Source organism: Macaca nemestrina, chromosome 12 (genome assembly GCF_043159975.1).
Source record: "Macaca nemestrina isolate mMacNem1 chromosome 12, mMacNem.hap1, whole genome shotgun sequence".
NCBI classification, from domain to species: domain Eukaryota; kingdom Metazoa; phylum Chordata; class Mammalia; order Primates; family Cercopithecidae; genus Macaca; species Macaca nemestrina.
Window position 1 is genome coordinate 29,556,626 of NC_092136.1, and position 12,120 is coordinate 29,568,745.

Here is a 12,120-nt window from a genome sequence, read left to right on the forward strand (position 1 = left end):
GGTTTTTGAGTATGATTTATATTCACATAGAGTACAATTCATCCTTGCTAGTGTATAGTTCTGAATTTTGACAAATATTTCCAGTCATGTAACAACTATCAATTGAAATACAGAACAGTCCCATTAACCCCCTAAAATTCCCTTCCCCACCCTGCCGGTTTTTTTTCTTTTTCTTTTTTTTTTTTTTTGAGATGGAGTCTCGCTCTGTCACCCAGGCTGGAATGTAGTGGCACGATCTCGGCTCACTGCAAGCTCCACCTCCTGGGTTTGCACCATTCTCCTGCCTCAGCCTCCTGAGTAGCTGGCACTACAGGCGCCCGCCACCACGCCTGGCTAATTTGTTTGTATTTTTAGTAGAGATGGAGTTTCACCGTGTTAGCCAGGATGGTCTTGATCTCCTGACGTCGTGATCTGCCTGCCTCAGCCTCCCAAAGTGCTGGGATTACAGGCGTGAGCCACTGCGCCTGGCCCTCTCATGCCCCTTTTTAGTCAATGTCTTCCCCTACTCCATCTCATGGCAACACGTATCTCAGGGGTCCACAACCCCCAGGCCATGGTGTCAGTTTGTGGCCTGTTATCACCGGGCTGCACAGCAGGAGGTGAGTGGCAGTTGAGCAAGCATTACCATCTGAGCTCTGCTGCCTGTCAGATCAGCAGCGGCATTAGATTTTCATAGGAGCACAAACCCCATTGTGAACTGAACATATGAGGGATCTAGGTTGTGTGCTCCTTATGAGAATCTAATGCCTGATGATCTGAGGTGGAACAGTTTTATCTTGAAACCATCCCCCTCACCCCACCCCGTGGAAAAGTTGTCTCCCATGAAACCAGTTCCGGGTGCCAAGAAGGTTGAGGACTGCTGACCTATCTGTTTTTAATCCCTATAGTTTTGTTTTTTCCAGAATTGACATATAGAGTCATACAGAATAGAGCCTTTTGAGTCTGGCTTATTTTGCTTAGAATAATGCATTTGAGACACATTTATTTGGTTGTATCAGTAGTCGGTTCTTTTATGTTGCTTAGTAGTATTCAATCGTATGGATGCACCACAATTTGGTTATTTTTTTGTTTGTTTCAATGATTTTACTCTGGTTATGTTACTATTAGAGAAAGCCGGGTGAAGAATATACAGGCACCAACTGGTTTATCCATTCACCAGTTGGTGGACATTGAGTTGCTTCCAGTTTTTGGTAAAGTTTTGACTTCTATACAAATAAAGCCATTATAAAATTTGTATAGAAGTCTTTGCGTGGACACAAGCTTAAAACTGTTTTTCAAAGTGGCTGTACCATTTTGCATTCTCACTCTCAACATATGGGAGTTCTAGTTGCTCCATATCCTTGATAGCACCTGATATTGTCAGTTTTTCTCATGATTAGATTGAGGTTATGCTTTTTTTTAAAGAATACCATTGACATTTTGCTTTTCTCAGTGCACCATATCAGAAAGTATAGGATGCTGGTATTGTTACTGGTCGGGTTAACTTTGATTAAGGCGATATGTGCCAGAATTCACAGTAAATTTACTATTTTTGCCTTTATAACTAATAAGTATCCTGTAGGGACATACTTTGGAAGCATACAACTATCCTGTTTCTCATTCTACCTTTACCTACTAGTTTTGGCATCCTTCAATGATTCATGCTCCCAGTAATTATTACTCTGTTGTTGCCTATAATGATTTTCTATGTCTATAATTCTCTTTGCACTTATTGGAATTCTGCATAAGAAATTGGTGTCCTTTTACCCTCATTTATCTAATTATACCAATATGGACTCAAGCATATTGATTTTATTTTATGGGTTACAATTCATTTCTTTCATATTTATTTTGTTTTTCAAATGCTCCCAGGATTAGCCACTGGGGGCTCTTTCAGATTGATTCCTATCAATATCACCTCATTTTCTGGTTACATCCTTACTTTCAGGTCCTGCAATATGTTCCAGGCTCATTTTCTATTTTTCCCTGTCCATGCTCTGGAGTCAACCATTTTTCCAAGGATTTCTTGTTCCTTTTATTATAAAATGATATTTATAAATCAAGATCTTGGTGCTAGCTTTGCTCATTGTTACTGAGGTTTCAGTGCTTCTAGTCCCTCTCAACAGAAAGAGCTAGGAAGTATATATGTATGGCACACACACACATACATATAGCTATGTTTATTTTTATATCTATGCATTCCATGTGAGTGTATATTAAAAGCCATGAATTCATACTGACGGTATAGGTTATAATCTAACACCACAGAGTTTCTTTGACCCTTCTCATTTCCCTCATTTTTATCTTTTTTCTCTGATAGTGAAAAACCTGTCATCATCTACAATGTATTTATTTGCTCAAACCTAGTATCGACATCAAATGCTTTCAGAATTGCTAACCTTTATAAGAAGTAAATGTACTTAACCTTTAACCTCATAGCCTTTATAAGAAGCAAATGTACTTAACTATAGTACGATATTTCTATACGGTTCTTTTTGTCTTTAGCTTTACAATATATAACCAGAATTCTATTTTCCAAAGTGACTTAGTTTTTTCTATCTGCCACCTTCAGTGTGGCTATATTAGCCCAGAAGTTCTTAGTCTTGATGTAGTAATAGCTATCCATCCACCAGGAATTGGTTTTTAAAAATTACAAACCAGAAGCACCCAACTGGGTACGTTTTCACATATTAAACACCCTTGTATAACCAGCACTTCAGAAGCTCCCTCCTACCTACTTGCAACCACAAACCCACTCCTTACGGCAACCATCATCCAAATTCTAATGCAATAGCGTATGTTTCCATGCTTTATATAAACAGAATAATGTTTGTATGTTTTGGTGTGTGTATCTGCCTTCTTTTGATCAACATTATGTTTGTGACATTCATGTTATTGAATGTAATTATAGTTTATTTATTGTCATTGCTGTTTAGTAGTCCATTGCATCAATACACAAAAATTTACTTATCAATTTCAACATTGACAAGAATTTGAGTGGCTTCCAGTATGAACATGTAAGTTAGTATGACACTATATTCTTAAATATGTCCTTTGGGGAATGTGTGTATGTATTTTTGGGGAGTATCCTAGGACTAAAATTGTCTGCATTATAGCGTATGCATATGTTCAACTTTCATAGATCCATTCAAATAGTTTGCAGTGCTGTAAGCAATATACAGGAGTTCCAGGTTGTTCCACATCTTAGTCGACACTTAGTATTGTCTACCTTTTAAATTTTACCCATTTTTGTAGATGTGACATCATATTGTAGTTTTAGTTAGCATTTCTCTGATGTCTAATTAAGCTAATCATTTTTTCCATATAGTTATTGGCCATTAGGCTGGCTTCTTCGTAAAGTCCATTATTTTGCTCATTTTTCTATTTTTCTTTTTCTTTCTTTTCTTTTTTTATTTTTTGAGAGCTTTATCACCTAGGCTGGAGTGCAGTGGCATGATCTCGCCTAACTGCAACCCCCACCTCCTGAGTTCAAGCGATTCTCCTGCCTCAGCCTCCCGATTAGCTGTGACTACAGGCACACACCACCATACCCAGTTATTTTTTTGTATTTTTAGTAGAGATGGGGTTTCTCCATGTTGGCCAGGCTGGTCTTAAACTCCTGACCTCAAGTGATCCACCTACCTGAGCCTCTCAATGTGCAAGGATTACAGGCGTGAGCCTCCATGCCCAGCTCCATTTTTCTGTTTTTCTATTGAGTCACTGGATTGTATGTTTGTTTTGTTACTAAATGGTGGAAGTTATTTATGCATTCTGAACATGAGTCCTTTTTTTGGAATTACGTGTTGTAGATATTTTGTCCTACTCTTTGAATTGCCTTTTCACTCTTTTAATCATGCCTTTACCTGAAAAAAAGGTTTTAATTCTAATATAGTCCAATTTATAAAGGTTTCCATCATGTTTATCAATTTTAATTCCTTTAAAAATATATTAACTACTTCAATATCACAAAGATATTCTCCGGTTTTTAACTTTTAGAAGACATATTTTGTTTTACCTTTCAAGTTACATTGCATTCCACTAGAATTGTCTTTTTTTTTAATTTAAGGAAATAGTTTATTATTTAAAATATCTTAGAAAAATCATGTAAAAGCATCAATTTTATGACAAAATTAAATTATTATTATTATTATTATTTTTGAGACAGAGTCTCTCTCTGTCACCCAGACTGGAGTGCAATAGTGCAGTCTCAGCTCACTACAAGCTCCACCTCCCAGGTTCATGCCATTCTCCTGCCTCAGCCTCTGGAGTAGCTGGGACTACAGGTACCTGCCACCATTCCCGGCCAATTTTTTTTTTTGTATTTTTAGTGGAGATGGGGTTTCGCAGTGTTAAGCCAGGATGGTCTCAATCTCCTGACCTTGTGATCTGTGCACCTCAGTCTCCCAAAGTGCTGGGATTACAGGCGTGAGCCACCACGAAAGAAAATTTTAAATTTTTAAAATTGACAGGTAACATTTTATCTGTTGTATTGTGTACAACATATTAGAATTGCTTTTTATGTATGATGTAAGGGTAGGGATCAAGATTTTGTTTTTTTTCCCTTAAGATTTATAATTGCTCCTGAACAAGTTATTAAAAAAAAAACTTGTTTTCCATCTTATCATAAGTTAAATGATCATGTATGTGTGTATCAGTTTCTGGACTCTTAGATCTATGTCTCTGGTCTATTTGTATACTCTTGTAGTAATTCCACACTTGTAAATCTTGCATTGTAATAAGCATTGTACCTGATAGTGTCAGTTCTACAGCTCTGTTCTTGAATATTATTTTGGCTGTGCTTAATCCTTTACATTTCCATATGTATTTTAGAATCAGCTTGTTAACACCAGCCAAATGCATATTCTCATACAAAGCCGCTGGGTTTTTACTTTAGCTTGCATTGAATCCATATGTCATTTTGGGGGCATTGTCATCTTTACAATACTGTGTTTTCCAATCCATGAAGATCATATATCCATCTATTTATTTAGGGTTTTTGTAACTTTTTTCCTTAGTAGTAAGTTATCTTTTTGTTATTGATTTCTAGTTTAACTGCACTGTAGTCTAACGTATTCTGTATGATTTCAATTATTTTGAATATTTTGAGGTTTGCTTTGTCCGTGCATATTGTCAAGTTTTGGTAAATGTTCTGTGTTCATTTGAATGACATTTATATTCCTCATTTATTGGGTGAAATGTTCTACATGAGCACAGTTTATTAATTATGCTGTTCAAATATTCTCTATCCTTAGTGATTTTTGTCTACTTCTTCTATCATTTCCTGAGAAATAGATTTATCTATTTTCCCCTTTTCTTATGCTAATTTTGCTTTATAGTTTGAGGCTATGTATTACATGTTGGAAAATACAGAAAATACAGGCCAGGTGCAGTGGCTCATGCATGTAATCCCAGCACTTTGGGAAGTTGAGGCAGGCAGATCACTTGAGCCCAAGGTTCAAGACCAGCCTGGGCAACACGTGAAACCCCATCTCTACAAAAATACAAAAATTAGCCAGGCATGGTGGTGTGCACCTGTAGTCCCAGTTACTTGGGAGACTGAGGTGGGATAATTGCTTGAGCCCAGGAGGCTGAGATTGCAGTGAGCTGTGTTCATGCCACTGCGTTCCAGCCTGGGCAACAGAGCAAGACCTTGTTTCAGTAACAAAAAAAAAAAAAAGAAAGAAAGAAAAAAGAAAAAAAAATTTAGAAGTGTTATACCTTTTTAGTGGATTAATCCTTTTCTCATTATAAGATGTCCTTCTTTATCTTTAGTAATGCTCATTGCATTAAAGTTTACTTTTTCTGAACAGATGTGGTGGCTCACACCTGTAATCCCAGCACTTGGGGGGCCAAAACAAGAGGATAGCTTGAGGCCAGGAGTTTGAAACCAGCCTGGGCAATATAGTGAGATCTCATGTCTACAAAAAAGAAAAATTAGCCAGGCACGGTGGCATGTATCTGTAGTCCCAGCTACTTGGGAGGCTGGGGTGAGGGGATGGCTTGAGCCCAGGAGGTCTGGGTTGTAGTGAGCCACCATCTTGCCACTGCACTGTAGCCTGTGCAACAGAGTGAGACTTCATCTCAAAGAAAAGAAAAAAAGAAAAAAAAGAGAGTTTATTTTTCTGATACGTGACTCTATTATCCTTATTTTTCCTAATGCTTATATGGTATATTTTTTTCTAATTATTTATAGCCAGCCTTTCTATGCCCTTATATTTAAGGTATGTTTCTTATAAGCAGCACATAGTTGAGGATTTTTAAAAAATCCAATTAGACAATTTTAAAATTTGAATTGTAGCACAGTCCATCTCCATTCATGGAAATACTGAAATAATAACTTATTTGGGTTTAAATCTATCATATGATTTATCTTTTCTTTGTTCTATATTCCTTTTTGTCTCCTTTGTTGTCTTCTTTTGAATTGGTCAAGTTTTTTTTTTTATCATTCCATATCCCCCTTCTATTGACCTTTTAGGTATATATTCTTTCATCTCCTTTTTAAGTGATCACCTTAGAAATTACACCATGCATTCCTGACTTACAATAGTTTAGTATAAATTAGTACTTTTACTACTTCCTGGACAATGGAAGAACCTTAGAATACATTAACTCCAGTTATCTCCCTCCGCCCGTGTGGGTTTTGGAAGATAGTTATGAAGATAAACTAGTAGTCTGCCAGCTAAGAAGACATTGTAGGTACGGAAAACAGCAAGTCTGTGTGTAATGATCTCCTTTGCCCTCTCCAACACATTCTCTCCTTTTTCTATGAGGCTGACCGCTTGGATAACTGCACCACCAAGGTGGCTTTGTCCTCTCCCTTTCTATTTTGTAGCTAGTGGGAGGGACTGGCAAGAGACTGTAAGATTAGAGCAGTTGGAATACTTATTCTGTCCTTCCCATCATCCCTGCAAGCCTGCCATGGTTCTGACTGCAGCTGCATCCTCCTACAGTTCCAGCCTCATATGACCCCTCTTCCAAGATCTGACTCCTGCAAGAGTCTGGTCTGGAAGAAGCTGCAATAATATTCCACAGCAATTGGTGTCCAGTACATATGTAATAAAACCCGCACCCTCATTGTGGTCTACAAGACATTAGTTGATTGGGGCCTCTCTCTGCTAATCGGACCTTGGCTGTACTTTCTCACTCATTTACTGCTTCTTTGTCAAATAGTCATTTTTCCCCTGTTCAGAAAACATGTCAAGCTCCCTCCAGCCTCTGGCCTTTTGCAATTGCTGTTTCCCTTCTTGGGCACATTTTCCTTCTCATCATCCAAGTTTCGGCTCAACAATCACATTCTTACAGAAGGCTTTAACAGTTACTCTCTCTAAAGGGGCTTCCTTTTTCTGTTTCTCATGTATTACTGGAAGTTTGCCCCCTATAGGACTTATTGCTGTCTGGAGACTTTTCTTCATTTATTTGTTGACTTCTGTGTATTATCTGCCTCCCTCCTCTACAATGTAGAGTTCATCAGAGGGAAACTTTGTCTGTCATATTCACCAGAGTATCTTTAGCACCTAGAAGAAACAATAGATGCTTGATCAGTATTTCTTGAATGAGTTAATGAACTTATTTTTCTGTCTGGTTCCCAAATATCCCCCCTCCTCATATATACATTCAATCCTTTATCACCTTGTATGAGGCCAATTCTTCCATTGCTATAAAGAAATACCTGAGACTGGGTAATTTATAAAGAAAAGAGGTTTAATTGGCTCGTGATTCTGCAGGCTGTACAGAAAGCATAGTGGCATCTGCTGCTGGGTAGGCCTCAGGAAGCTTCCAGTCATGGCAGAAGGTCAAGAGGGTGCAGATATGTCATATGGTGAAAGCAGAAGCAAGAGGCAGGGGAGGTGTCACACACTTTCAAACAATGAGATCTTGCAAGAACTCACTGACTATCACGAGCACAGCATCAAGGGATGGTGCTAAACCATTCATGAGAAATCCACTCCCATGACCAATCACCTTCCACTAAGCCCAACCTCCAACACTGGGGAGTACAACTCAGCATGAGATTTGGGTGGGAACACATATCCAAACTGTATCACATCCCCCATTTCTCACTCACCAACAAACGAGGACTTTTCCAGCAAAGATCATTAGGCTAATGACAACAAATGACTTACTTGGGGAAAGCTTCCTGGGGGAAGTGGCATCTGATGTGGTCTTTAAAGAGAGGCAGGGAACTTGTACATAGGGAATCATCCAGCAATGAATTCAAATCTAAGAATACCAAAAACCAAACTGAAAACAAAATTCCAGACCAAAATATTTATTTTATTTTGTTTTGTTTTATTTTATTTTTATTTTATTTTTATATTTTGAGATGGAGTCTCACTCTGTTGTCCAGGCTGGAGTGCAGTGACACAATCTTGGCTCACTGCAACCTCCACCTCCCGGGTTCAAGCAATTATCCTGCCTCAGCCTTGAGAGTAGCTGGGACTACAGGCATGCACCACCATGCCTGGCTAATTTTTTTGTATTTTCACTAGAGACGGGGTTTCACCATGTTGGTCAGGCTGGTCTTGAACTCCTGGCCTCACATGGTCCACCCACCTCGCTCTTCCAAAGTGTTGGAATATTATTTTAAATGACATTATTTAAATATTATTTTAAATGAAAACATTTAGATTTTGTTAGTTTTCTAGTGCTGTGGTCACAGCTTAAAATACTCATTTACTCCCTTACAGTTCTGTAGGTTAAGAATTCAGGCAGGCTCTTCTGGGCTCTGCTCAGTGTATCCCAAGGTTGAAAACAAGGTGTCAGCCAGCTGGGCTCGGATCTAAAGGCTCTGAAGAAGACTGCACTTTCCGACTCATTCAGGGTGTTGGCAGACTTCTGTTCCTTGAGGTTGTAGGAATGAGATCTCTGTTGTTGGCTAGTTGTCACCTGGGAGTCTCTCTCAGCTCCTTGAGGCCATTCACCTTCCTTCTTACATAGCCACCTCCATCTGCCAGTGAGCAACAGTGTGTCAAATCATTCTCCTACTTCAAATGCCCTTAACTTCTTCTGTCTTCCTCTTCTTTAATGGCTCATGTGATTATATTGGAACCACCCAGCTATTCTAGAAAAATCTTCCTATCTTAAGAACAACTGATTAGTACCCTTAATTGTAGCTGCAAAGTCCTTTTTCCTAGGTAGCATAACATGTTCCTCTGAGTAATGCCAGAGACAAGGTAATGGGACCCCAGATTCTGTCTACCACAGATACAAACATGGAAAAACAAAGCTGGCTTCTGGAAGGGACTGAAGAACCCTAAAGACAAGTCTAGTCTCCCCAAGGATAAAAAAAGCAACTATCATTTTGATTTTGGAGATAAGCCCTACCTTCTCTCTTTTTAGATGTTCATCAGCTTTTCAATGGAATCTGAAATTTAAAAATTTATTATAAATTCATATGAAGATATAATCTGAAATTTTATGTTCAACTGGTTAAAGGTAACCAGGATCTAATAATTTGTCAAAGGGGGATGAATATGGGATGCTTTTCTTGACTGCCTAAAACTCTCCTTAATCCAGAACTTCTCTAAGTGTGGCCAGATGGTGGCTTAGAGATACCCATTCGGCCAGGTGCAGTGGCTTACACTTGTAATTCCAGCACTTTGGGAGACCGAGGTGGGCAGATCACGAGGTCAGGAGATCGAAACCATCCTGGCTAACATGGTGAAACCCAGTCTCTACTAAAAATACAAAAAAAAAAAAAAAAAAAAATTAGCCAGGCGTGGTGGCAGGTGCCTGTAGTCCCAGCTACTCAGGAGGCTGAGGTAGGAGAATAGTGCGAACCTGGGAGGTGGAGCTTGTAGTGAGCCAAGATTGTGCCCCTGCACTCCAGCCTGGGCAACAGAGCAAGACTACGTCTCAAAAAAAAAAAAAAAAAAAGGTGGCACGCCAATATGGCCGAATAGGAACAACTCCAGCCTCCAGCTCCCAGTGTGAGCGTCACAGAAGACGGGTGATTTCTGCATTTCCAACTGAGGTACCAGGTTCATCTCATTGGGGCATGTCGGACAGTGGGTGCAGCCCAGTGAGCGAGAGCCAAAGTAGGGTGAGGCATCACCTCACCTGGGAAGCATAAGGGGAAAGGGAATTCCCTTTCCTAGCCAAGGGAAACTGTGACACCCAGCACCTGGAAAATTGGGTCACTCCCAGCCTAATACTGTACTTTACCAAGGGTCTTAGCAAACGGCACACCAGGAGATTATATACTGCACCTGGCTCGGAGGGTCCCATGCCCACGGAGCCTCCCTCATTGCTAGCACAGCAGTTGGAGATCTAACTGAAAGGCAGCAGTGAGGCTGGGGGAGGGGCACCCGCCCTTGCTGAGGCTTAAGTAGGTAAACAAAGCTGCTGGAAGCTCGAACTGGGTGGAGCCCACCACAACTCAAGGAGGCCTGCCTGCCTCTATAGACTCCACCTCTGGGGACAGGGCATAGCCAAACAAAAGGCAGCAGAAACCTCTGCAGATGTAAATGTCCCTGTCTGACAGCTTTGAAGAGAGTAGTGGTTCTCCCAGTACAGAGTTTGAGAATGGACAGACTGCCTGCTCAAGTGGGTCCCTGACCCCTGAGTAGCCTAACTGGGAGACATCCCCCACTAGGGGCAGACTGACACCTCACACCTCACACGGCCTGGTACACCTCTGAGACGAAGCTTCTAGAGGAATGATCAGACAGCAACATTTGCTGTTCAGCAATATTCACTCTTCTGCAGCCGCTGCTGCTGATACCCAGGCAAATAGGGTCTGGAGTGGACCTCGAGCAAACTTCAAAAGACCTGCAGCTGAGGGTCCTGACATTAGAAGGAAAACTAACAAACAGAAAGGACATTCACACCAAAACCCCATCTATATGTCACCATCATCAAAGACCAAAGGTAGATAAAACCACAAAGATGGGGAAAAAGCAGTGCAGAAAATCTGAAAATTCTAAAAATCAGACCACCTCTCCCCTTCCAAAGGAATGCAGCTCCTAGCCAGCAATGGAACAAAGCTGGATGGAGAATAACTTTGATGAGTTGAGAGAAGAAGACTTCAGTCGATCAAACTTGTCCGAGCTAAAGGAGGAGGTACGAATCCAGTGCAAAGAAACTAAAAGCCTTGAAAAAAGATTTGACAAATGGATAACTAGAATGACCAATGTAGAGAAGTCCTTAAACGACCCGATAGAGATGAAAACCATGACACGAGAACTATGTGACAAATACACAAGCTTCAGTAACTGACTTGATCAACTGGAAGAAAGGATACCAGTGATTGAAGATCAAATGAATGAAATGAAGTGAGAAGAGAAATTTAGAGGAAAAAGAGTAAAAAAGAAATGAACAAAGCCTCCAAGAAATATGGAACTATGTGAAAAGACCAAATCTACGTCTGATTGGTGTACCTGAAAGTGATGGGGAGAATGGAATCAAGTTGGAAAACACTCTGCAGGATATTATCCAGGAGAACTTCCCCAACCTAGCAAGGCAGGCCAACATTCAAATTCAGGAAATACAGAGAATGCCACAAAGACACTCCTTGAGAAGAGCAACTCCAAGACACCTAGTTGTCAGATTCACCAAAGTTGAAATGAAGGAAAAAATGTTAAGGGCAGCCAGAGAGAAATGTCGAGTTACCTACAAAGGGAAGCCCATCAGACTAACAGAAGATCTCTTGGCAGAAACTCTACAAGACAGAAGAGAGTGGGGGCCAACATTCAGCATTCTTAAAGAAAAGAATTTTCAACCCAGAATTTCATATCCAGCCAAATTAAGTTTCATAAGTGAAGGAGAAATAAAATCCTTCACAGACAAGCAAATGCTGAGAGATTTTGTCACCACCAGGCCTGCCCTACAAGAGCTCCTGAAGGAAGCACTAAACATGGAAAGGAACAACCGGTACCAGCCACTGCAAAAACATGCCAAAATGTAAAGTCCATCAATGCTAGGAAGAAACTGCATCAAATAACAAGCAAAATAACCAGCTAACATCATAATGACAGGATCAAGTTCACATATAACAATATTAACCTTAAATGTAAATGGACTAAATGCTCCAATTAAAAGACACAGACTGGCAAATTGGATAAAGAGTCAAGACCCATCAGTGTGCTGTATTCAGGAGACCCATCTCATGTGCAGAGACACACATAGGCTCAAAATAAAGGG

The 12,120-nt window shown here is 40.0% G+C and overlaps 1 long non-coding RNA gene across 2 annotated transcripts; it reads right to left on the bottom strand.

Moving 5' to 3' along the window:
• Positions 1-4,187: 4,187 nt before the first annotated feature.
• Positions 4,188-10,366, bottom strand: LOC139357474 (uncharacterized). 2 transcript variants are annotated; one of them, XR_011610679.1, is made up of 5 exons: positions 10,188-10,362; positions 9,304-9,343; positions 8,665-8,926; positions 8,103-8,199; positions 4,188-7,493 (listed from the first exon to the last, which is right to left on the bottom strand). It is a non-coding gene; the product is annotated as an uncharacterized lncRNA (long non-coding RNA). The 2 variants fall into 2 exon arrangements; XR_011610678.1 differs by lacking the exons at positions 4,188-7,493; positions 8,103-8,199 and having other exon boundaries at positions 8,233-8,926; positions 10,188-10,366.
• Between the last annotated feature and the right edge of the window lie 1,754 nt (positions 10,367-12,120).